At 41.2% G+C, this 5,303-nt stretch overlaps 1 pseudogene; it reads left to right on the top strand.

The window, feature by feature from the left end:
- Positions 1-473: 473 nt before the first annotated feature.
- Positions 474-4,878, top strand: LOC118617039 (annotated as a pseudogene).
- Positions 4,879-5,303: the final 425 nt, after the last annotated feature.

Below are 5,303 nucleotides of genomic sequence, written 5' to 3' on the forward strand. Positions count from 1 at the left end.
AAAACAAATGAAAGCGTGTTCTGAAGAGAACAAGAGGATGGCTAGAAATTGTTGTGCTGAAGAGACTGCGGTGTGACTTGTGGGTCCAGTCAACCATCTCGGCAGGCGCCAGGCAGTAGTCCAGGAAAGATCTGTGGACAACACTCTTGTCTAATGGCTGGACCTCCATGAGCTGCATGGGAGGCCACCAAGCCTTTGAGAATTTCATACCGGCAGAAATGAAGACTGAAGAAGATAGAGATAGGAATAAATCAATTTAAAAGTAAAGAATTCTATGGACGGGCCAATTAAACTGTCTAGCTACAAACATGCTTTATCTTTCAAGAAAATGAAAGAATGACCCCAAAGACATCTCAAATGTCAGCAGGGTTGCCACCATCACCAGGGGTCCAGAGAACACGGGTCTAGTGGGTGGTGGAAGCCATCTCCCCTCAGGCCTAGAGGCTGGGGCAACCTTCTTGGCTCAGAGCGTCATGTCCAAGGCAGAGGTAGTAAGAGCAACAGACCGATGGGCCAAAGACAAGGCCACCTCCTTGGTGGACAAGGAGAACAGAGTATCAAGTCAGAGAGAATAATTCTCAAGCCTTAAAAATATAATGAAAATTTTTCTGCTAGGTTTCAAACTTGTTTGGGCCATGCCATTCCCTCCTTCCCTCTGATTTCTCTCTTTTGGAATAGAAATGTGGATCCTATGCCAGATCCTATACATCATTGTGTTTAGAAGTGGTCATTTTTATAAAGGCTTAGCAAACTAATACAGTGACACATGCTATAATACTTAGTAGCAGAACAGAGTGTGGGGATTCCAAGAATCAGATACAGCAAACATTTCTCAGTAGATCCTGGACACATGTACCCCAAAGAATCACAAATGACACATTTTCAACTTCATATATATTGGTGACATCTTTGTGAAAGAAGTAGAGAATGATGGGAAAGGATTTGAAAGAATGACTATTTAATTCAAAAAGATTATTCAAAAAGAAAATTTATGATTACAAATATTAAAGTTTAATTTTTCTCCTCTAGCCAGCAAGTAGAACTTATGAAGGAAGTGATATACTATAGCAAACAAATTGCATTCTCTTTGTGTTTTGAGTATAGTGTAAGCAAATTTAAAAGTTTGCTTTAAAAAATTAATATCCATATAGAAGCATATACAGAACATACATACACTTAATATGAGATTCAGGAAGATGGAAAGATAGGTAATTGTAAGAGGAGAATTTAGATAAGGACAGATCGCTGATCTGAGCACAAAAGCCAATCCTAAATCTATAAAGAAAGAAAACATGTTAATGGGGTTTATTTTACAATTAAAAATTATAACAAATGCCAAGTTATTAAAACCAGACCTCTAATGACTAAGCACTTTATCTCTTCTCTCAATAGCCCCCCAACTGGTAATGGTTTAATGCTTTGCTCATCTCACGTTTTTTATTTGAAAGTAAAAGTTGGAGTGGGTTTCCAGTAATTTACATTGTGTTCACATTTTCTCTGGCTATATTAACAATTAGCTGAAAATTTTCCGTGATTCCATAGAAAAATTGCAGAGTACGTGGAGGCTCTGTATAAATCAGATATTAAAGACTAAAAGATATGATTTATAGAAAATCACTGTTTTTTAAAGGAAATTTTTATTTTTGATATATTGTAATCAAACACAAATATTACTACTAACGATTAAGAATAACAGCAACAGCCCTGGCTGGTGTGGCTCAGCTGGTTGAGTACCCTTTCATGCACCCAGTGGTCGCCAGCTCAATTCCCAGTCAGGGCACATACCCAGGTCTTGTGTTCAATCCCTGGTCAGGGTGCATACCAGAGGCAGCCAATCAATGTTTTTTTCTCTCTCCCTCTCTCTTCCTCTTCCTCTGTCTCTAAAATGAATGATAATATTTAAAAAAAGAATAATAGCCACAAAATATGAATGAAGTGGCAACAGAAGTAATGGGTTCACTAGGAAGAAATCATAGAATTATAATGTAATTTGTAATAATTCTACACCAAAAGAATTTATTGATTTTTAAGACTTGCAATGAACCCTGACTTTGTCTTTAAATATGCAGAACCAAAGTTTAAATACAATCATATGTACAATGTCATTAGACCATGACCTACTTATTAGGTGTGAAAAATTAATTCATGTAAGCCCTGGCTGGTTTGACTCAGCGGTTAGAGCATCCACCTACGGTCGAGAGAGACCCAGGTTCAGTTCCTGCTAAGGGCATGTACCTTGGTTGCAGTTTGTCCCCAGCCTTGGTGGGTTGTGCAGGTGGCAACCACTCGATGTGCCCCTTTCACGTCGATGTTTCTCTCTCTCTCTTCCTCTCTCTCCCTCCTACTCTCTCTGAACAAAAAAAATGTGAAAAAAAAAGTCCTCAGATGAGGATAAAAAAAAAAAGTTAATTCATGTAAAATGTGCTGCAACAACTCGTAAATAGATGGAGAAATTAATCTCAGCCCCTATTCATGCCACACACAAAAATTAACTAGAGATCACTATAGACAGGAACATAAAATCTAAAACTGCAAAGCCTCTAGAACAGTGGGTGGCAACTTTTCTAAAGGGCTGATCTCATATATTTAGATGCTCCAGGACTACATTCTCTTTGTCACAAATACTCAGTTATGCCATTGTGACACAGAATCAGCCACAACCAATAAATAACTGAATGAACTACTTGTGTTCCAATAAAACCTTGTTTATGAAAAAAAGCAGTTGACCTACAGGCTGTAGTCATAAATTGAAAAGAATATTTTTATGAACTTAGGCAAAGATTCATATGTATATATACACACACATAATATATAATATAAATACAAACATAATATTTATATATAATAAGTTTATAACATTTATATAAGTATAAATTTTATTGATAAAAATATAAGAGAATATTTTTTATGAACTTGTAGTAGGCAAAGATTTCATGGAGAAAATACAAAAAACATTCATCATAATAGAAAAATGTTGATACATTGAATTTCAAAAATTAAAAAGGAAACTGGTGTTCATTAAAGACAATGTTAGTGTAATAAAAATGCAAGCCATAGACTGGGCGAGAGTTTTGAAGTAAATATATCTGGCTAAGGTTTTGTGTACAAAAAAATATCCCTGAGAATCAGCATTAATAATAAAACTAAAAGTGAGGGAAAGGTCTGAACACCTAACAGGAAGATAATCTACGAATGCTAAATAGTGTATGAAGAGTTGTTCGATATCATTATTCGTACTAGAATTACGAACTAACAGCCCTAGAATGACAACCATTGTAAAGATGAACACACCAGGTATTGGCACCCATGCAGAGCCATGACATTTCTTAGCGCTCTCTCCATGGTCCTGAGCCTCCATGAGCTGCTGTCCTCCACAGCCTGGGCCCTGCCGCCCTGAACCACTGTCTGGGCCCAGCTCTGCGCTGTCTGCTGGGCCTGCAGCCCTGTACTTGGAGGCGGGGGACTGGGCTGCAGTGCTTCGGGGCTGGCAGCCCCACAGCCTTCCTCCACCCCGCCCCCACTCACCACTCCCTCCCTCCCTACCCCACCTCTACCCTGCAGTCCAGCTGCAGCTGACCAGGAGGACAACCACAACTTCTTCGAGGTGATCAAGGACTTCTTCCTCCTCAGTGCGGGTATCGTGGAGGACAAGCTGGTGGAGGACCCCCGCACCCGGTAGAGCGAGGACCAGAGGCGGAATCAGGGTGCGGCATCAAGGCCCGCAACCTCGTGCTGAGCCTCTCCTCCTCCATCCCGTGCGGGAGGGCTCCCCGGGGGTCGTCCAGGGCTGCTGGGCCCAGCACAGCCAGCAGCGCTCAACAGAGGTATTCGCCACCGCACTGATGAGTGCAAACGAAGTAAAATTTTGGCTTCTCTGATGACAGTGTGCAGTGGCTGACGGGCGGTTTAGGGGTGCCAAAGCGGGTGTTAAGATCCGTCCCAAGAACTATACCAATAATTAATTGAAAAGATCACCAGGAGCTGGCAAAGTAGGGCTTTCTTGGTGCTGGCATTGACGTGCCTGCCCAGACATGAGCGCAGAGGCGCAGGAGAGGTCCCGGATCGCAGCCCGATGCCAGCACCACAGGCTGTGAGGGTGTGAATGCCCACGCCTGTGTCCCAGCTGGGATGGGATCCACCGCCGCTTCTCTGCTAGTGGCCAGCTACTGGCCTGGGACTTTTCCATGGGATTGAAAACTTCATCTATGACGCTTCTTACATATATAAGCTTTTTAGGAATGACAGCCGGGTTTGGAGTTAAACCATTTGATGTTCAGGGATTTGGTCATGGGGGCCTGCACTCTGAGATATTTGCATCGCTTTGGTGCTAAATGTGTTGGTGCTGGGGAATCTGATGGGAGCATATGGAATCCCAATGGTATTAACCCAAAGGAACTAGACTTCAAATCCTAACATGTATCAATCTGTGCTTCCCCAAGGCAAAGCGTAATGAAGGGAGTCGCTGCTGCCAACGAGAAGCAGCCGACCAAGTCCAATGCACCAAGAATCAAAGCCAAGATCATTGCTAAAGGTGCCAATGGACTGACAACTCCAGAAGCAGATAATATTTTCCTGGAGAGGAACAAGATGGTTGTTCTGGGTCTCTACTTGAATGCTGAAAGTGACAGTATCTTCATTTGAGTGGCTGAAAAAACTAAATCATGTCAGCCATGGCCACTTGACCTTCAAATATGAAAGGAATTGTAAGTAGCACTTGCTCATGTCTGTTCAAGAGTTTGGAAAGAAAATTTAGAAAGCAGTGTGGAACTCTTCGTGCTGTGCCCACAGCAGAGTTCAAGATAGGATATGGGGGCATCTGAGAAAGACATTGTGCGTTCTGGTTTCGTTTACACTATGGAGCATATTACCAATAGGTAATGCATGTAATTGTCTATGGCATAATGTGTAACCAATACCTTGGTAAATGCTACTGGGAAACTCTGTCTAGAGCAGTTTAGTTTTAGTGTTTCAATGCGCTGTTGTCTAAAACCAGTAGAAAAGTGTTTGAACATCCTGAGAATCAATTCCTACCCAACAAACTATGGCAAACTGTGTTTAGCACAGACTATACCTACAAAACAAAATAAAACTCCTACTAGCTATGTAACAAATGTTCAAACATGCTCCCCAAGTAAATGGCATTATAATATTTCACAAAAATTCTAGCATTCCACGCACAAAGGTCACTTAGGTATTTCTTCAATACCAATACTTAATGCATGTGTTAGTCAACGACATAACCTGTAATTAATACATTTGTAAATGCTCCTAGCAAGCTCTGTCTACAAAAACTCTACTTTTAC

Source organism: Molossus molossus, unplaced genomic scaffold (genome assembly GCF_014108415.1).
Source record: "Molossus molossus isolate mMolMol1 unplaced genomic scaffold, mMolMol1.p scaffold_m16_p_5, whole genome shotgun sequence".
NCBI classification, from domain to species: Eukaryota; Metazoa; Chordata; class Mammalia; order Chiroptera; family Molossidae; genus Molossus; species Molossus molossus.